The sequence below is a fragment of the Sorex araneus genome, chromosome X, assembly GCF_027595985.1.
Source record: "Sorex araneus isolate mSorAra2 chromosome X, mSorAra2.pri, whole genome shotgun sequence".
Lineage (NCBI taxonomy): Eukaryota > Metazoa > Chordata > Mammalia > Eulipotyphla > Soricidae > Sorex > Sorex araneus.
Window position 1 is genome coordinate 238,262,967 of NC_073313.1, and position 22,131 is coordinate 238,285,097.

The 22,131-nt window shown below is 38.0% G+C and overlaps 1 protein-coding gene across 3 annotated transcripts in view; it reads left to right on the plus strand.

Annotated features, from left to right (window-relative positions):
- Positions 1-22,131, plus strand: part of PARD3B (par-3 family cell polarity regulator beta) — a 1,223,953-nt gene that overhangs the window by 956,856 nt on the left and 244,966 nt on the right. The window lies entirely within an intron of this gene.

The following is a 22,131-nucleotide window of genomic DNA, read 5'->3' on the forward strand; positions in this document are numbered from 1 at the left end:
TAAGCAAAGCTTACAAAATGACTGCAATCTTAAAAAGACAATCAATTTTAAGTATTTTATACTGACTTCATCATGTATAAAATTAAATTTTTCAAGTTTTCCTATGAGTAACCATCATTCTTAGAGTTTTTAAAGAGTTCACTCTTGTATTTGTATTAATGATCTAGCATGTGTACTAAGAAAATCATACTCATAGTGTTCTTTAGCACGAAGCCAACTCAGAATACCTATAGTTAACCTGTGACTTCTCTCCTGTGATCTATTTCTGCTGAAAAGACTGACTTCATCAGTAGTGAAGAAAAAAAACCTTATTTAGTGCGTTCACATTTTTAAGATGTGGATAAGCTCAGTTTCAGGGTCAGGGGAGCTGTGAAAAAGAAATCAAGTGTTTTACATTGTTGTTGACTACTCACCTCACAGAGCATTTCCCCCCCCAAACAACACAAATTATTTCTCCTTCAGAACCCATGATTCAGTTATCCTGTTGTATCATGTGTAATTCAGGCTAAGATTCTAGTGTTTCTTGGCAAAGATCTAACTGGCACATCCACATCCTACTTATATGCTGCTCTGACTTTGCCGCAGAGGAAAACATCTCTGTGTCTCCTCTTCAGGAAACTGGGCTGTTAGCCTGAACTCAGACAGCATATTTTTTGCAACCAAGTTCTAGCTTTGGAATGGGGGAGGGGTGCCTCTTAGTAGCTGGGGGACTTTACCCAGGAGAAAATTGATAACCCATAAAATCAGGAGGTTGTCTTTAAGCAAGAGTTCATTTCCTTTGGGTCTTGCCTTTAGGAAGCAGGTGCCTGAGGGAATTTTATTCTTAAAAGCAGGACTGTAAATTTGCCTCAGCTGGCTACATAGACTTTGGGTCCAATTTTCTTAAAATATGTCTGGTCAAATATTGAAATAGCTCTACTATTAGCTTCCACTTAGACCACTTCCCACACATGAACACATAAAACACATTGGATCGGGGTTTCCTGGAGACAGCATAGACTCAACCCTATCTGAGAAGTTGAAGGAGTTGATTTTATGGTTGGGTGCTATAGAATTAATGACCAGGGCATTTCAACAGCTCGGAGGCTGAGAGCCATAGAGGGTGGAGGTGGAGGCTGAACATTTGGCTCTGGTCCCAACCCCGGAGTCCCATTTCTTGGCTCTCCATCATCCATCGGAATTCAATTCACAACTCCTAAAGAACTCAACAAACATATCACTCTTTGTGGCATGGCCATAGGATAGGAGAATGAAATGAGAAATCATGTATCAAACTGCACAAAGTTGTCTCTTTTTCATAACAGACTTGAAACGTGTTACCATAAGATGATTCAAGCCATCATTTGGCTTACTTATTTTATCCTGTCACATACCCCTTATTCAAATAATTTAAAGTGGTTAAATAAAATGTGTTCTATACTCTGCTAAACCAGCTCTTAATCAGTTTGTGAAAAAAAAATAAAATAAAAAGATGTTCCTCTAAATCGAACCACCTGTCTTCATGTGAAGGAACATTTTCACAAAATGTTTCATGGACCATCCTAATGAAAAATCACTTGAGTACATTGCCAAAAGTCCGGCATTAGACTTGCAGAATCAGTATCTTGGTGGTGAGAGTCATGAGTCTGTGATCAATAGTTAAGTCAAACATGATTCTGGCATTCTAAAACCCGAGAGTCACTGATGTGGCAAAACAGGATTTAACCAGAACTTCTTAACCTCTAAAAGTGATGCATAGATGTTTTATCTAAGAGTACTAAGAAACAGTCTACATATATTTTAATCTTTCCTTATATTCCCTCTCAGAAGCATAGCATCCATCTTACTGGCATGCTTTCTTTGTAAATAAGAAAGCTCACTCACCTAAGGAAAATAATCCTCTTTGTCTCAGGATTGACATTTCCAAACGTTTGTTCTAACCTCTAAAAAAGACAAAAAGTAATGCTCCTGTCTGGGTACTAGAATCACCGTGTCTCAGGATATCCTGTGAAGAATACAGAAAAATATACGCTAGATGATACAGCCTTACAAGGACTCCTACCTGTTTGGGAAACTGTACCTAGAGAGTGCTCGTGAGAGTTCCATCAATGTAAGCGCCAAGAGTAAATTTTTCCTTTAGAGATTATTTTTAATGTTTGCCTGCTGAGCATTGGCATCAATATTAGGGCCTGTTGATCAGATTGTGAATGCCAAGAAACTGCAGGGGTCGATAATATGTCCAGTGACAGGATCATCTGGAACAATGGACTGAATCAAACAAATAAATTTCATAGGAATAAATGTAAAGTCTTGCTCTTTCCGTCCAAAAAAATGAACTGAACAAACACAGGATGTGGAACATTTGACTTTATACCAAATATATGAAAATTTTTCCTGATGGTTTGAGTTGAGGGTAAGTTTAGCATGAGTCAACATGAGGATGTGCCTGCCAAAACCATAATCCTGTCCTAGGCTCCATTACTGGAAGTTCATGTGCAAAAAATGGAAAGCAATAATTATTCTATTTTACACTGTTCATTTCACACCTGGAATATCCTTTGCCTCTCTTTCACACAGAGAATGGGGGCACTAAATCCATGTCTGAGACCTGGGAGTATATATCCTGCAGAGTTAGACTTAATTGATTTCACATGATTGAAAAATATTCACTTCAAAAGAATTAGACTTAAAACAGCCATTCTGCTGTCTGCTTATTGGTCCATTTATTTTCTTGAAGATAATAGTACAGAATTTATCTAAAACAAGTAGTCTTCAACTTAATCAGATGGAAAATATCCTACAGTTATGGTATCTCATGAGGCAATGTGTTTGTTGACACCAGATATGTATAATATGAAATTTATAATTACACTGAAAAAGCATAAGTACATCAGCACAGTCTACAAAAAAACTGATGATCTTATCACCTCACCTTTCCTAGATTTTAGGATCCTGGAAACATAAATATCTATGTGTAGAAATATCTACCTTGAATATACTAAAGGGGCTGTGACAATGACTCATGATGTGTATACACCACTATTATCTCAGTATATATCCCAGATTTCTTAATCAAGATTATACATTTGGATTTGTTTGTGTTTGTAATTTTGGCCAACCCCAGCAGTGCTTGGGGCTTACATTTGACTCTGCACACAGGGATTTCTCCTGGTAAAGTTTCAGGGCAACCATAGGGGACGCCGGAGTTCAAATGGGTTGTGCATGTGCAAGGCAATGGTCTCCAAGGAGATGTGCTGCAGGGTTGGTGATTAGCCCTGACTGCTAAACCATCTCTCTGGCCCCCTACGTTCAGATTTTCTTAGTCTCGTATTTGATTTCCTGAGTTTATCATGTGTCCCATCTTGTCACAAGTCAAACAGTTCTTTGCAGTAAAGCCCTACTTTCAAGTCATCATTTTGCATATGCCTTATTGAGACTGTTCCCAACAGAGCTTTAGTTCCAAATGCCCATGGCCATTACCAGAAGGCTCAATCAACCATTACCATTTACAGATTATTTCCCCGAGGGTTTTCTTTACCTATCAAAATATCTATTTCAACATTTCTATCATGCTCATTTAGAATAGTGAGTGGAAGCAAGAGATTGTCTTCATATGTCAATAAAGCAATGTTGTGTTTAATTCTAAAAATTTACCTTAAATTTGTAACTTTCTGCAATGTGAAGTTATCTAGATTCTTATACCTATAAAATACTTAACTGCAGGTATACAGTATTATTCCTTCTCAATACTCAAATGAAAACTAGCTTTTTAAAACTATATTCCTGGGGTTAGCTATAGTGCATTTGCCTTGCATGCGGCCGACCCAGGTTTCATTTCCAGCATCCAAAATGATCCCCTTAGCACCACCAGGAGTAATTCCTGAGTGCAGAGCCAGGAATAATCCTTGTGCATCACTGGGTGTGACCCAAAAAGCAAAGCAAAAAAAAAAAAAAAAAGATGTTCTTCCAGGGCATAGAATGTAGCTCAGCTATAAAGCTCTTGCCTTGCATTTGTGATCCTTGACTCTGCCACCTCACTCCCCAACAAAAGCAAGAAAGAAAAAGAAATAAAATATGTCCCCTTACTTATTTGGGATTAGAATGACAGTGGTGGAGAAAACCTTCATTGACATCAAAGGCCGTGTTTTGTCTTCCAATACAGTCCCATGTAACTGACCCTGAAATGCAATTTCACAAAATAAAACTTCTCCAAACTGGGAGGAAAAGTTTAATAGCATGAGGTTGTACTTTCGGCTCTTCTATCATGCTTATACCATGGTTTATTTCGCAAGGGAGCTCATTTACTGTATTAATGGTTCCGTAGATCTAACTAGAAACTCGGTGGAATAAATGAGGAGATGGGCTGCAGGGTAGGTGATTAGGGGGGAGAGACAACCCCTCAAACTCCAGGATTGAGAAGTATGAAAACATATGGCTCTTGTTTTCAACAACTGGCCTGAACGGAATGCCTAAGTGAGAGTGAAGCTGAGATTTAGGAAAGTTAATCGGTTTCAGTGTCTAAATTCAAGGTTCTTAGTTTTCTTTCCTTTTAGGAAGCCTTCCAAGAACTGCAGAAGCTTCTCCTTTGCCTTATCAGCTGAGCTGCTTGTGGCCTGTTCCCTTAGTTTAAATCAATACATGTGTTTTTGATATTTGGCAAACCAAGATTTAATTATGCAGCTGCAAGTTCCCCACATAAACGAAATGCATCTTAGAGAAATAAAAACATTCAGAAACCATTTATAGTCTGAGAATACAAGTGGGTGAAAATCTATTCCCAACCTCTCAGCATTTTATTTAATTATGGGAGATTTTTTATGTTACTGGAAATTGAAATGAAAACCAGAATAAGGCTAGAGTTTGTCCAACATTTTTTTCATATTGAAAAATGAAGATGCTTATTGTATTGTATAAAAGTAAAGTAATAGCATCTGAATTTGTATTGTAGGTATCAGGTACATGAGTATTATGATCCTAAGTATGTAGAGCAACAAATGAGCTGGTAGGCATTTATCATTAAAATAATATATTTTTTAAAGAGTGCATGTTTTATTAAAGAAACCAGAAGGTTGATTTTTTTTAATTTGCCAGGAGACTCTCTATAATTAATTATTTACTGAACTTAAACTTTGGCACTATTGAAATTGTTGAAAACACCCATGTTTTGGCATGATTATGTATAAATGATTAATTCAGCATGGTTTTACTCTTCACTGAATATCTCTGTCTTTTGCAGTAGAATTTGCTAGGTCCTGTGGTGTGGGCAAAATAAAATGCTGGAGTGAGTCCCAGTTTTAATAGTCCCAATTTATTATTACCACTGAACCCTGATCAGATCATTGACTGGATTAAATCCCAGTTTTTTTTTTTTTCAAAATGCCCCAAATTTATGGCTCCCTTTATAATACTGATAAAACTGTGTGTTTGAATAATGCTGTGGTTGGCTAGAAGAGACCCCGTTAATTACTTTTATATTCTTATTAGATCATCACTGCATTAAAGTTATGAAAAACATTGCTAGTTGATGTTTCTAAGGACAAGGTCACGTTCTCATTTCATGTTGACAGCAAGAAGTTATCAAATCTTTGTTTTTCATAGCACCAACCACCTCAGTGAATGAAAAGTGATTTGCTGGATCTCAGTAATTACTATCAATACTTGTGTTAAGGTAAGGAAGGCTTCTTAGAGAGAGAAAGGGAAAGAGACAGAGAGAGAGAAGACAAGTTCATGGCAGAGTAACCATATCCGCACCACCCCTGATTCAAGGCCCTATTTTAAAAATAACTTCTAATTTGGACAGATTAAGGAGTGAAACTCAGAGGATGCAGGTGGCTTTAGTGACTGTACATTTATTGGATCTCTGTAACACCTGTCTTCTCAGAAATGCTTGTGGTCACCAACATAATCTGGCACTTTACTATAGTCATATAGACAAGAAAGGGGAACACCTATATCCTAATGCATGCCGTGCCAGCATTTTCTATGAGCCAAAATCCTTTTATAGAAGTTGAATCGATGTTAGAAGTGCTGTATTAGCAACTACTTGTCAGCGGAGCTGGATTCATACATAAAATGAATCACTTGACTGGCATGCTTTCCAATAGCCATTTAGACAGACTTCTAAGATTAAAGTACAACAGCTCCTTAAAATTTGTTTTAAACGGATACCCATATTTAAATAACCAGGAGTGTCATGTGGTGCTTTTGAAATACATTATGGAAAAAAAATATACTAAATTACCTAGACTGACCACAGACTATTTAGGAAAAGGATTCTGATAAAAATCTAAGAAATTCTAAATTCCATTTGTCTGGATAGTTGGTATTGATATACACAAATTAAATAAAGAATATTAAATATAGACACAAACTTTAGCAAGTAGCTGGGTTTTATGCCAATCAGAGGCACAAATGCATCTGATTTCCTGGCGATTACATGTGCAGAGTTTGAAACAATCATTTTCTACAACATTTCGGGTGTTATAATTAGATTGAACATGATTTTATGATGGAAGTTACAAATAAGAGTCCATACCCACTCCATCAATTGTTTTTATAGATTTGAACGAACTGCCCTTGATAATACATTATTAAAGACCCCCCTCCTTTTATTTACCATGAAATAATAATAATACCCTAAGACTTCTGTGCTTTCCATTTTATTTGGATAAAATGTTTTTGTACAATTTGTTTGGATGACATGTTTTTCCCCTCAAAAGTTGCTTTGGAGGGGAAAAATATGAATAAATAAAAGTTAAACGAATCCAGAATGTTGACTGTGGAGCCGTTTCTAGCTGTACAGTAAGTATACAAGTTAACTTAATTTGCTAAAGTGTTCTGAAAAACATGGGCAAATAAAACTTGTATAAACCAAATGGTATTTTAGAAAATTTCTAAAGCATACCATCTTTGCTTCTTATCTGGGCATTTGCTATGTGGTTTCCTGCTTTGCAAAGCTATCAGTAATCTGGAGGTAGGATTCCTTACTATTCAGACACAATTCCAAATGCTGCCATTTGGACTGAAAAGATAGTACAATGGGGAGGGCACTTATCTTGCATGTGACCAACCCAAATCCCTGAACACAATCAGATTCAGTCCAAAAATCAATCAATAAAGCAATCAATAAAAAATAAGTAGAATATTCAGCTTATTGTTCCTCCCTGCCACCCTTTACAGAGCAATCCTACCCTAGGCCTGTGGCTTGGAAACACCAAAATTTTACTATATTTTTTTCCAATTTTTTGAGCAGGGTTTTCCCCAAAAAATTTGTGTTTTGTTTAAAAACTGAAGCTGATCTGCCTCCAGAGCACATTCAGCAATGCATTGACATATTTAGTTGTCACATAAGGAGAGAAGCACCACTGAAATCCAGTAGTTAGATAACAAGGATATTTCTCATCATCCTACAATCTATAGACCGTTCCCTATCACAAAGAAATACCTATTCAGCCCCAATTTTCAGTTCTGCCAAGGTCTAGAAACCCTGTTTCAGATGCATTGGTAACATAGACATAGAGACTTAGATATGAATTTTCTATAGATCTCCTCAGCATATCTATAACTGAATTTGAGGATGTATATTTAAATCTAATTTTTCAAATGATTGTTTTTTTTGTTTTATTTATTTATTTATTTATTTATTTATTTATTTATTTATTTATTTTTTGCTTTTGGGGTCACACCCGGCGATGTACAGGGGTTACTCCTGGCTCATGCACTCAGGAATTAACTCCTGGCAGTGCTCTGGGGGCCATATGGAATGCTGGGAATCGAACCCGGGTTGGCCACATGCAAGGCAAACGCTCTACCTGCTGTGCTATTGCTCCAGCCCCATGATTGTCATTTTTAACTGGGATTTTTAAACTTTTTTTCCCACTCGCATAACTATTTTGCACCTGAGAGATGTTTATGCAACCCTGTGTATATAAGTATGAATACTAGGTAGACCAATCAAGTGCATACACTGTAGCAACATCATCCTGTTGTTTATTGATTTGCTCGAGTGGGCACCAGTAATGTCTCCATTGTGAGACTTGTTTTTACTGTTTTTGTCATATCAAATACACCAGGGGTAGCTTGCCAGGCTCTGCTATGCAGGCGGGATACCCTCGGTAGCTTGCCAGTCTCTCTGAGAGGGACAGAGGAATCGAACCCAGGTTGGCCGCGGGCAAGGCAAATGCCCTACCCACTGTGCTATCGATCCAGTCTGAGGCCAAGTTAATAAAATACACACTGCTAATAAATCATAAAGCTATTTATTTTAGAGAACATTTCAAAAATTATTTTTGTAAATCCCACATTCAGGTATATGACCCTATTTGGGTTTTGTCACCCCCAGCTTACTAAGCTAGATTTTATGGATATGTTTGAGACCAACATTGCCTAGATGATGGCCTCAGGATATTCGTGGCCACCTGGGAGAGCTTCTAACATGGAGGAGTGGGACAGACCTGGGGACGAGACCTGCTGTGTGAACACACTGTGCTCTCACCTGTTCAACGAGAGCTCTGCTGCTCAGACTCTGATGAAAGGGAGTATTAGGGAGCAAGATGCCTAGTATACTTGAAATGCTCAGTGTTTTGTTGTTGTTGTTGTTGTTGTTTTTCCTGAGTACTTCTGGGTGTTCAAAAACCCCAGATAACTCACTCGGTGGTCTTTGGGAGCATAGAATCCTCTAAGACACACCATCTGTGAAAGTTGCTAAATTGGAAACTGTCACAATGCAGAAGGCCAAACTTGAATGTTGAATCTGCCCAGCTGGGAGCGCAGCCAAGTACTTTCATTCAAGAAGCTTTTCCTCGTTTCTTATTGATCATCGGTTGGAAGCTGTTCCTCAAGCATAGTGGGCTTGGCGTGAGATGGCAGCACAGGAGTGGGGGTGTTGGCTGCAACTAGTGCTTGGCAGTCAGGAAAAACCAATTCAGGGAAGAAGGGCACAAATGGCATGGGTGACTGCCAGCCTCCGCAAGTCCATAGGGTGCGGGATTGCAGAAAGCACTTGTAACTGTGGTCATTAAAATCTCCAAATCCTCTCATTTGCATTTCTGCTACAGCCATTATATTAAGGAGGGGATAGCTTTGGTTTGCTAAGAATTCAAATACAGAATTTGGTAGATATGGAATAAAATGGGAGTTTCTTCCCTCTCCTATCTACTCTTTCATTTACCTATTCTAGCTTGCAGGAGAGTTACTGAATGACACAACAGTGCATCTGCACGGACTTGAGAGGTATATCCAAAGGAATCAGGTCCCATTCTCAGGTCCAGACACTTTCCTCCTTCCACATTGCATCTTTTGATTGATGTTACTATCAGAAGTTACAGTGACACAGATATCTATGATTTCTAGCTATTACTTAAAAATTCCTTTTTTTCCCCAAAAGAAACATCAGTAATAACATTTGGAAGTCTTCTATGGATGGTATAAGTGTTCATGTTGCTGGAGAAACTGACCAAGTAAATAAGAATATGTGCGGTCATGATTTCTTCAAGCAAAGATTGTTAAATGTGATCACTTGGGGGCAAAGTGGAAACGAGTAACAGCATTTTTTTTTCAGGCCAATATTCACAAAGACCATTTGTTTGTGCATCTTTGTACTTAAAAAAATAAGTAATGTATCTATAATAGTAAAACAGATAAGCTGCAGTTTTATCAGATTCATTCTCTTCCAAAACTATCAGTGGCTCTTTACAACCCACTGCATGTAGTCCAAATTCCACGGCCTCATGGATCTGACTAAAGCCTAGCTTTCCAGTCATAATTTCCACAGGCCAATATGATCTGTATACTCAGCCAGGCTGGAATGTTTGCTCTTTTTGAGATAACCATGATGTTATCTAAGTTTTGCTACTACTAATACCATTTTCCTTGCATAAAACATCCTCCTACTTCGGTTTGTTCTAGTCCATGTAAATTCAAGGGAAGCCCATTTCTTTCGCTATACATTCCCCAAATGCTTAAGTTGAAAGAAGACTCTCCCACTAAACCCTTCTCTAATACTAATGAGCCCAAATGCCAAATTTTGCTAATCTTTAGGATTTTTAACTGGATTATGGGTATATCACAATCATAGCATCACAATATTCCTGTGAGCACAAAATGAGACTCTAATGTGAAGCATGCAGAATAGTGATAGGCATAGGCAAAAGCCCAATTAAAAGTAAAATTCTGGGCCCTTAGCATTTTCATTTGTTTGTGAAGTGTATCTGGTCTCTTCACTTTAAGGTCTTGTTTGAATGAGACTGCCCATTAGAACCAGGCAGCAGTTTGGGAGTTAAAAGCTGACTCTTCTCTTCACTAGCTGTGTGATTGTACATGTTTTGTGGAAAGCTTCTGAGCCTCAGCTTGCTCATTTAGATTTTTTTTTAAAGAGAGAAATAAGATAGAGCCTCCAGAGTGCCTGTGAAATCACTGTAAGATGAAACTGCTTAAAGCATCTGAAGCAGTGTTTGGCCTATAGTAGATACACACTATTATTGTTGTTGTTGCTTTGCCGCATTACATTGTAGATGTTTATGATTACAAGCATACTTTTTCCGCCTTAATAGCTTGTAATTTCCTTGAGACAAAGACCATGTCATAATCATTTTTCTATTTCTCTCAACATCTAATACATTATGTTTCACAGAGTAGGCACTCAACAAGCAGTTGTTGAATAATGGATGAATGAATGAATGAACAAATATGAAGCTACACTGATTTTAATTTTATTTCTCATGTGAATAATTACAAGAATGGGCCAAGAGGCAGAGTTGGCTAAATCAATGGCTTTAAGCACTAGAGAAGAAAACAAAGACTTTTCCCTGGGCTATGATGTGATGGGTGTTGAGAACCATATGGTCATTTGTAACTTGCAGCAGATCAGTGGAAATAGACCGTTGTAGCAGCGTAAGCACCCATCCAGCTACTGTCATCTGGTTTCCTGCCTCTGATCCAGGTCCCGAGAGACAAGACCTTAAAGTGAAGAGACCAGATACACTTCACAAACAAATGAAAATGCTAAGGGCCCAGAATTTTACTTTTAACTGGGCTTTTGCCTGCATTCCCTTTTGTTGGCTTAAATTACAGTAATTTAAATTATTTTTATATATATTCATTTCAGGTTTTTGATGAAAAATTTACCATTTTAGGGAAAACTGATTTTGATTGTATCAATGGGATATACTGTCCTTGGCTTATCACAAAAAAGGGAAGTCTTTATTATGTTTCATGTTGAGTCAATTTAATACAAATTCACAGTATGGATTATATTTCCGGGGCACAAAATGCTGTAATGGAAATGGAGGATCCTGAACATGGCAACAGCCATTTGTATTATACCAGATGCCACAGAGCTACTCTCTCAAGGAGACAATATTACTAAATTCCTAGTCCATAATTAGGAGCCCACATTACCGTTACATGTGAGTTTTTATCTTATAATTCCTTATTATATTCACTTCTGCAGTTTCATGTCTTTTTGTCTATTTCCTAATACTCTTGAGGCATCTATTGTAGTTTCTTCCACTTGTTTTATTTTCTCACATCTCAGGAGAGAGATATGTGGTAAATTCCAGGTTGACTTGAAAGTACTAAATGATAGCAGATGTAAAATAAATTACTTACATAGTTACAATAATGGATAAACCTCTACCAATTACTTGTAAAGTAATAACTATGATTGAAACATCTTGCCTAAACTTCTTGACTATTTTTGAAAGCACAGTGTTTTTAAAAATGATCTCAGCTTGGAGCAGGAGAGATAGCAGAGCCAGTAAGGTTCTCGTTTTGCACACAGGTTCAGACTCTGGCACTACATAAGGTCCCTCTGAGCACAGACCCAGGAGTATGCCCTGAGTTCTGCCAGGTGTAGCCCCCAAATAAACAAACAAAAATTAGCTCTTTCCTCTCTGGTCAAACCAGTGTTCTCTCTTAAATGTATTATTTTAAAGTTCTTCCCTTGATAGAGATTCCTCATCAACTCTAAATAAAAGTTTTACCTTTGTAAAGAAAAAAGTAAGCTCTAGGTTTTGAAAGTGAGTCCTCATTGACAGTATCAAGAGCTAATTAAAATCTCTAGTAGTGAAGATGTAAAAGATGGCACATTTCCAGTTCAGATTGACACCAAGGACATAGACATAATTGATACCTTTTTCAATAATCCTAAAATGTTTCAGTGTCAATAGAAGCTTGCTATCCCAAGACAGTCTTGGAATGCTAAATGTATTTACATATGTACCCACATAAAAATATAAATTTCAGCCATGTAAAGATATTTTCAGGTCAAATAATGTTTTTACAGAAAACTATAGGGTTTTAACTGAATGAAAATCAAAGGATATTTTTGTAGGTCAACTTTTTTGAGGAAAAAAATTACTGAGTCAAAAAATGCATAGTAGGATTCATATGTTTTTAATCTGTTTACAGTGGTTGTAATAAGACAGTCAAAAAGAGGATAATTTACTAGTTGGACTTTTAAATTTCAGAGCTCAATTTTGTAATGGTCATATAAATAAATGCATGTTGAAAATCTGCAGCAATCATTAAATATTCTACTTTGGAAAAAGAAGATCATAGCCTTTACAAAATGCTTTAATATTATAATTGGCTGCTTTTGACATTATTAAATCCAAATGGAATGTATTTATTTTTTTACAAAGCTGATTCAACACTTTGTGTAGTAATTTGTATAGTTTTAACAACCAACATTATCCCCAATAGTTGTATATTTTCTTCACCAGTTTCACAGTATAGGCATCTGAATTCTCACAAAAAAAGGTATTAAATGAAACTAGAGCATTTTGCAAAATGTTCCATCATTCCTGAGGGAGTCTTATCCTTTTCACCAGCAAATAAAAATTCAATGCCACAAAACCTTCTATGTAAAATATTCCCTGGCACAAATATGTATATAATTTTAAATGAAAATAATTGCCTAATATTTTAATAACTAATTCTTTGCACCTAAGGAAAATATTCAGAGGTGATAAAAATACCCTAGAGGATGAGGCATGCAACCTCATTGATCAATCTGAATTTACTGCTGCAGCTCTCAGATCCCATAGGAAGTTCTGGTTCATGCTATTGTAGCTCCTAAGCCTGACTCTGCCTGAGTCCAAAGAACTTTTTTTAGAAATTGCGACATATTAAGCCAATATGGTGTGTAAATAAGATGGAAATATAAGTTATCAAAGATAGAGACTCTGATTCTAAGGAGAGTGAAACACATTTTACTAAAAGCCTGCCAATTAAGAAGGGGAATTTGAGGAAGATCTCTAAATACCACAAATTAAAAATAAAATGTGTAGTATGTTTTTTTCAACTTTTCTGGAACATTTGAAAACATACAAAATTATATAGACATATTTATGATTCTATTTACACATTCATTTTTACATTGACTTATAATCATATGACATAAGAAAGATGTTTCTATCTAAAGGAATATGGGAAATAGTTTCAGGCAGAGATTTGCTGAAGAGTGCTTACAATTTTTTTTTTTCATTGTGGCATCTGAGGGTATCTTTCTGGCATGCAGAGAGGCTCGTTGACTGAAAATTTTCTTGTCTGTGGGAATAACTGTAATGTGTGTCTCTATGCATGCGTGTGTGCATGCGTGTGCGTGTGTGTGTGTGTGTGTCTGTGTGTGTCTGTGTCTTTGAGATTATATGCATACAGTCCCCTTTCAAACCATTATTAGCTATCCTGTGACTCACTTTCAAGTTTAAGTTGTTCAAAGCATCAGTTTATATACCCTGTCAAAGGATGCCCATGAAAATAGTAGGATATTTAGAAGAGGAAAGTGTTGAAAAGTAGAAAAGTGGCAGAGGAAAGGGAGCAAATGGAACATGCAGTGAGGAAATTGTTGTGTCTCTCCCAAACTAGATCCCTGAAAGGCTGTTGAAGGCCTGTATTTGCAAGTATGTGGCATGCACAGAAGTAGATTTATTCAATTCATTCCATGAAAACAGTCAGTTGGCTCCTATCATTAAAGGCAGCATGCTAATAAGGTTAATGTTATGTACAAACCTACCCATTTAAGGACTATTGATGCATTTAAAAATCTATTAAGTACTCTTGGTGGTCCAAGTGCTGTAATAGCTTCTAAGGATTCCAAGTATTAAAAAAGAAGAAAAGAAAATGGGGTCTTTGTCATTCAGTAATTTGTAGTTTCTGAGTAACTCAAACCTGTTTCTCAGACCCGATGTGAACATCTCAAAAAGTATTCTTTTGTAGGTTCTGGAGATGGCTCAGTAGCAAAACCAAAGCAAAACAAAACCCTTCTTTCAAAATAGGGGTTCTTGAGTTTAGTCCCTGAGACTTCCCATGTGTGCTAAGTAGAGTGCAGGTTACTGTTCTGTTTGAGACCCCTGGAAGCTCTCATGCACCACAGCCAGGTGTGTTTGAGGGTCACAACTATATTGTATAATTTTTGACAAGTCCCACAGCTGAATGTGTAGTAACGCCAGCTTAGCATGTTGTAAGACTCCTGAAATTGGTGGGAAGAGAGACGTGTCATTTTGAGTAAAGGAAACAAACGAACCCTTATTTTCTGGAAGAAAACTCAGAGGATACTCCATCATACCATCTTTCTATATAATAGATGTTCGATTCCAGCACCCCCTCCCAGGTGATGGAGTCAGTCTCTTTGTAATCTCTTCCTCAGGATGCTATGATCTAGGTGTTCTTCCTGGGAAGATCAGTTGAGCCTCTCCTACCTTTCCTTAAAGTGCTAGCAGTGATTTGAATTTACATGTCAATCCCCTCATGTCCCAGATGTAAATCCCATTCTGACCAAGTGCGACCAAGGTTAGCCTTTTCCAGGGGCCTGTTAGTCAAGGTCTTTTCTTAGTCCCATGGATGTTAAGATCTATATCTTTTGTCTCACTAATGGCTTATTTAGATAAATGACAATTAGCCCCAACAATCTTGTATTCACTTCATCTCTCATCTTTTCCCCTCCCCAATATCCCATTTGAAAGATCATATCCAGAGGATCACTTGAGTTGAAGAGTGTCCCATTTTATTCCTAACAGCATGTAAGAAAAAGTATTTTAATTAGCTGCAATCTATTTTATCATTTAGAGAACAAATATCACTTATCTTATGTCCTGGACCTCATCCCTTCTGACACACCTTTATGCCATGAATCCAAAGTTAAATTGATGTTTCATGACATTTTTTTCTTACAATTAGAGAATTTGAGTTGATATTTTTTGCTATGATTCACATTGATTTCCTAATTACTTTTGACCTAAAGATTTCAATATTCAGAAGTTATTCATTGAACAGCCAGCCAGAGAGGGAAAATAGCAAGAGGAGAAAATACCACCTTTTCCTGCCTTCAACATGTTCACAGTTAAGAGAGAGGAAGAGGCTGATACACAATTAATTGTAATAACATTAAACTTGTGATAAATGCTGTAATAAGAAATAAAAATATCACATAATAGCATAGAAGGCAATCATTAAACATTAGTGTTATAGCTGAGACAATAGGACAGAGACAGACCCTTATTATCCTGAATTTCTAGACACTTGCAGTAAAATCATTAAAATTAATTACAGACTACAGTTTAACTGTGCAGGAAGCCTTTTCAACAAACTTTTAAAATTTAAAAATTTTAGTTTTATCAGTGGGCTGGAGCAATAGTGCAGCGAGTAGGGCATTCAACTTGCACGCGGTAGACCCGAGTTCGATTCCTCCACCCCTCTTGGAGAGCCTGGCAAGCTACCAAGAGTATCCCACCCACACGGCAGAGCCTGGCAAGCTCCCCGTTTCGTTTTCAAAATCAGTAACGAGTCTCACAATGGAGATGTTACTGGTGCCCACTCGAGCAAATTGATGAGCAATGGGATGACACTGATTCAAGCAAAAAAGAAGAATAAACTATGTTTTTGTTAAAGAGTCAGAGTCACAAAAATCAATGTTTTTCCCATTTTGTCACATATGTCTACATATGTTCCTCATACCTATGAGGAACCAGGGTGTCTGAAAGACCATATAATTATTTACCCTTTCAACTTTCTCAAAATATTAATTAGATGAAAGCTTCATTAATTTGATTCAAGTAACCAGATCCTTTTCATAATTCTGTTTCTTAAAAAAATTTATTTTATTAAAACACCATGACTTACAAAGGTATTCATAGTTGGGTTTTAGACATACAATGTTCCAGCACCAATCCTGCCACCAGTGTCATCTTCCCTCCACCAGTGTTCCCAGGTTCCCTCTCCTGCCCCACTCCCACCCCTTCCCCCTCCCCCTCCCCCACCCAACCTGTCATTTTGAAAGGCATCTTTTAGAAGTTTGGTTGCTAAAGTTTGGATATCACAATTTCAATGTAGTTTACTCTGAGGTTTGGATATTTAGCTCTATCATTCATTGACATCATTCATGTGCCTGAATCCCCTTGAGATGTGCCCAAATCCCCCTGAGCCTTGCCCCTGTTGCTTGTTGCTTCTCTTCTATCTCTTCTCTACCCCACCCCTTGCCCCCACTGATTAATACTCTTTTGAATACTTCACTGGTGGGGAAAACAGAGAACGGAGAAAGGGGAGCATTCAGAGAAACAAAACACACTTCCCATGTCAGTCACAAGATAGTTGCTAGGGAAATGAGTATAAATGAACGAGGTTAGTTCATAACTACTATTAAGTTCCTACTCCATTGTGACGCTTTCAGGGGATGGAGAGATAGATAGAATAAGGGTTAAGGAATGTCCCTCGTATATGGCCAACCCCAGTTAGATCCCTGGCACTGCATAAGGTCCCCGGAGCACTACCAAGAGTTACTTCTGAGCACTTCAGAACCAGAGTTAAACCCTGAGCACAGTTGGGTATGGCCCCCAAACCAAAACAAGATAAAAAAAAAAAACCCAAATCTATTGAAATGCTTTTATAGCTCTAGTGTTACAGGTGAAATGTTGAAGCCAAGAATGGTCTTCAAGTGATGCTTTTTTTTTTTTCAGCACATTGTTTACACATTTTATTGTATCTCTTTCCTATTTTACTCTCTACCTCGCTCCCTCCACAAACACCCATAAAAACTAAATATAAGTTCTATGAGTGAAAATAATTTTTTTTGTTTTTTTAAATTTATTTATTTATTTTTAATTAGTGAATCACTGTGAGGGCACATTTACAGATTTATACACTTTTGTGCTTATGCTTCCCTCATACAAAGTTCGGGAACCCATCCCTTCACCAGTGCCCATTCTCCACCACCAGTAAATCCAGCATCCCTCCCACCCTCCCCAATCCCATCTCCCCCCACCCCACCCTGCCACTGTGGCAGGGCATTCCCTTCTGTTCTCTCTCTCTAATTAGCTGTTGTGGTTTGCAATAAAGGTGTTGAGTGGCCACTGTGCTCAGTCTCTAGCCCTCATTCAGCCTGCCACAACCTTCCCCCACATGGCCTTCGACTACATTATAGTTGGTGATCCCTTCTCTGAGTTGCCCTTTCCCCAGAATGTGAGGCCAGCCTCCAAGCCATGGAGTCAGCCTCCTGGTACTTATTTCTACAATTCTTGGGTGTTAGTCTCCCACTCTGTTATTCTATATACCATAGATGAGTGCAATCTTTCTATGTCTGTCTCTCTCTTTCTAACTCATTTCACTCAGCATGAAACTTTTCATGCCGATCCACTTAAATACAAAATTCATGACCTCCTTTTTTCTGACAGCTGCATAGTATTCCATTGTATAGATGTACCAAAGTTTTCTCAACCAGTCATCCGTTCTAGGGCATTTGGGTTTTTTCCAAATTCTGGCTATTGTAAACAGTGCTGCGATGAACATATAAGTGCAGATGTCATTTCGACTATACTTTTTTGTCTCTCTGGGATATATTCCCAGCAATGGTATTGCTGGGTCAAATGGGAGCTCAATATCTAATTTTTTGAGAATCGTCCATATTGTTTTCCAGAAGGGCTGAACCAGTCGGCATTCCCACCAGCAGTGTAGAAGGGTCCCTTTCTCCCCACATCCTCTCCAACAGCGGTTGCTTTTGTTCTTTTGGATGTGTGCTAGTCTCTGTGGTGTGAGGTGGTATCTCGTGGTTGTTTTGATCTGCATCTCTCTGATGATTAGTGATGTAGAGCACTTTTTCATGTGTCTTTTGGCCATTCGTATTTCTTCCTTGATAAAGTTTCTGTTCATTTCTTCGCCCCATTTTTTGATGGGGTTGGATGTTTTCTTCTTATAGAGTTCAACCAGTGCTTTATATACCATTGATATCAACCCCTTATCTGATGGGTATTGTGTAAATATCCTTTCCCATTCTGTGGATAGTCTTTGTATTCTGGTCACTGTATCTCTTGCGGTGCAGAAGCTTTTTAGTTTAATGTAGTCCCATTTGTTGATCTCTGTTTTTACTAGATTGCTTAGTTCTGTGTCACCTTTGAAGATACCTTTATCTTCAATATCGTGGAGGGTTTTGCCAACCTTGTCTTCAATGTACCTTATGGTTTGTGGTCTAATGTTGATGTCTTTAATCCATTTTGATCTGACTTTTGTGCATGGTGTCAGGTCAAGGTCTAAGCCCATTTTGATCCTACTGTTTGTAAAAAAGAATTTCTTTTCTGGGGGTCTAGGTAGGACCAGTTATGTTTTTTAAGGATTTACAAAGGACCCAGAAATGTTTGCGATTTTGCTCTCAATCCAGGTAAAAATTCAGTTACAATCTCCCCAGTCTGTGAAATGTACAATCCAGTCTACAATCTGCCCAATCCAGGTTGTAAAGCATTTATTGAAATCTCTCCATCTATCATCCCAAATGGAGCTGGAAAAGAGGTACGCAGCTGTGGATATGTGAGTTTGGCATACTGGTCAGTCATCTGCTGCTTCCTTCCCCTCCCCTAGTCAGACAGAGGATGATAAGGATCACTGTTAACAGTTGTGCTATTGTTGTTAGTATGGACCAACTGTGATCCACTCTTGATCTTCAAATAGCTTTAATTGTGTTAAGTGATGTAACCTCATCTCTTTGAGTTTTTTTTTCCTTCTTTGAGTCACACCTCGCGATGTGCAGGGGTTACTCCTGGCTCTGAACTCAGGAATTACCCCGGCGGTTCTCAGGGGACCATATGGGCTGCTGGGATTCGAACCCGGGTCAGCTGCATGCAAGGCAAATGCCCTGTCCACTGTGCCATTGCTCCAGCCACACCTGCTCTCTTTGAAACAGTCTCATTTGATAGGGCACAGAAAGATTCAGTTAGTTGTCCATGGTCATGGCGTCAGAGAGTGGCAGGGCTTGGTCTCAAACCCAGGCTCTCTAGCTCCTCACACCATCTCTTCTCTGTTTCCATCATAGCTCTATCAGTTTAAGCATCCACAGCTGCCATCAGGCTGGAGGTGGGGGGCCCAGGGATGGTGGGGGAGGCCTTGCTTCAGGGGAACTGCACAGGTGAGAATGCTGCCTCCCAAGAAGATCTTAAGGCAGAAATACAAATGTAAATTTCACTCATTAAAACCATAATTAATTTATTGAAAGTGAATTGTTATTATTTCAGGGATGAATGCATATTGGAATATGCTGATTATTTTAATGAACCCAGAGCCCCTTCTGGGATACTCTCACTGTATTATTTGCAAGCAGGTCACTGTAGATTTTTTAAGCTCAAGAATAAAAAGATTGCTGCTCATTTTCAAGTTTTGCTTTATTAAAAATGCAAAAGAAAATGTGTGCTGTATAATGTATTTGGGGGGAGATAATAAGAAGATATCTTTTTTTTTAAGGCCTGACATCATCTGTTTTAAATCCACAGTTTTCCTTCTGGTTGTGAAAGAAATGTCAGCTGCCTAAGCCAGTTTATGGAGGTGTATCCAGAATAATGTCTCTAATATCATTGCTAAGTTCAACATTTGGAGCCATTCATTTAGATTCCTTTCACTAAATTCCACCAACATATTTTTTAATCTCTTCATGATGCACATTCTTACAGGGCTCACTTTTCCTCTCTCTATGCAAAGGGATGTGAAGTTTCACTGGTGCCTGCTCGAGCAAATCGATGAGCAATGGGATGACAGTGCTACAGTGCTACATTACAGAAAAGAATAACCCTAAAACACCATGCTAGGCACTGGACGAAACAGGCCATGCTGAAAAGCATATCTAGGTCTCATATCCATAACCTATGTTACACTTTAATGAGCACCATGAAAACTCATCACATATTTTGTGGTTTAAAAACAATGTATATATATTCTCTTACTGCTCTGGAGGCCATAACCCCAAAATCAGTTTTATGGGGAACTTCACAAGGTTCAGAAGGGACACTTTTGTGGGGCAGATTTGAGAGAATCCTTCCCCCTCCCCCCTTCCCTGGCCTTTTACTTCCCTGCTTACATTTCTAGCTCAGGGCTCTTTTCTCCTCCTTCTAAGGACATCTCTGCTCTCTGCTTCCATTGTTTCCTGGCCTTTTCTCCCTGACTCTCATCATTTTCTCAATTGCTTAGCATGTACCATGCACTGAATAAGATCGCTGAGGTTCCATCCATAAATAAGGCAAACAAGGTCCTTGCCGGTGGAAAGTTTACATTTTTGTACACGGATACAGGAAAATGATCAAATAAAAAAATAGAATGACTTAATCAGGAGATGCTCCTTGGAAGGGCTTCGAAGATGCTGAGATACAAATCAGTGATGAGCTAGCCACCGGAAGACCTGGGGGCAGAGGGAGTCAGACAAAGAACAGTGAGGGCTAATCAAGCCAGAGGCTAATGAAGCCACATCATTATACTTTGCTAACTAAGGCAGAAAATGGCATGAGCCAAAGTCAGATTTGTGTCTGATTTTCAAGCCTAATGGATCATGATCAGGAGCTTGAATTTTATGAGTATAAAGGACCTGAAAGTGCTGTAAACAGGGAAGCAGTTAAACTTTTTAAGAGCTTATCCAGGCTGCTGCTTAAAGCATGGTTTCTTCCTTTAGGGAAGTACATAGTCACACCCTTCCTCCCTTTGAAAAAGTGTGCTTCTTATTTTAATGTAGTCCATTTGTTTACCTTTGCTTCTACTTGTTGGTCAATGGCATTTCATCCTTAAAGATGCCTCTAGCTTCAGTGACATAGAGAGTTTTTACTGTACTGTCCACTATGTAACTTATAGATTTGGGCCCGACATCTAGGTTTTTACTCCATTTTTATGTGACTTTTGTGCATGGCATTAGGAGGAGGTTTGAGTTTTGTTTTTGTTTTTTCTCTTTTGCATGGGCCAACCAGTTTTCCCAGAACCATTTGTTGAAGAGTCTTTCTTTGCTCCACTTCATTTTTTTTTTTTTTGCTCCATTATCAAAGATTAGATGACTGTGTATCTGACGATCTGTTTCTGGATTTTCCATTCCATTCTGTGGACCTAAAGGTCTGTCCTTATTCCAATACCACACTGTTTTAATTACTACCACTTTATAGTACAGTTTGAAGTTGGAGAAAGTAATGCCTCCCATCTTCTCTTCTCCTGAGTATTGCTTTAGCTATTGAGAAGAAAGGTCATTGTTCCATATAAATTCCAGGAGTATTTCTTTGAAAAACATATGCCTGAAACTCTATAATAAATATCTTTGTGACTTGGTAATTCACTGTGATAAATTGAAAAAATATATAGAAATTAAATAAATAAAATGTTTATTTTATTTATTTGCTTAGGGACTGGAGAAATAGTAAGGTGAGTCAAGCCCTTGACTTGCATGGATCTGACCTGGGTTCAATCCCCGACATCCTTTATAGTGCCTGTCAGGAGTCATCGCTTAATGCAGAATCAGGCATCAGCCCTCAGCACAGTTGGTGTGACCTAAAAACAAAAACAACAGCAACAACAAATGTATGTTTTTTCACACACTCAGGTAGAGTTGTGGGATGTGGAATGGTGTATGAATGAAATCCTATGTCATGAAGTGGATTGTAAATCAAAGTACCTAAAATATTTTCTAAAGCCACTCACAAAAAGTAAATTAAATGAATAAAATAAAATATATGCTTCTGTACTACCTGAGATTGCCCTGAGTGAGAACTAAATCTCACTGTAAGTAAAGTAACTGAAATTTGTTTTCCCACATGTTAAATCTCTGTAGTTCTCTGCTAATCACAATTCAAAAAAAAAAAGCCGATCTTTCCCAACATAGTACAGATACAATGGCACTTTATTGTTCCAGTTAAGAACTAAACCAAGTCT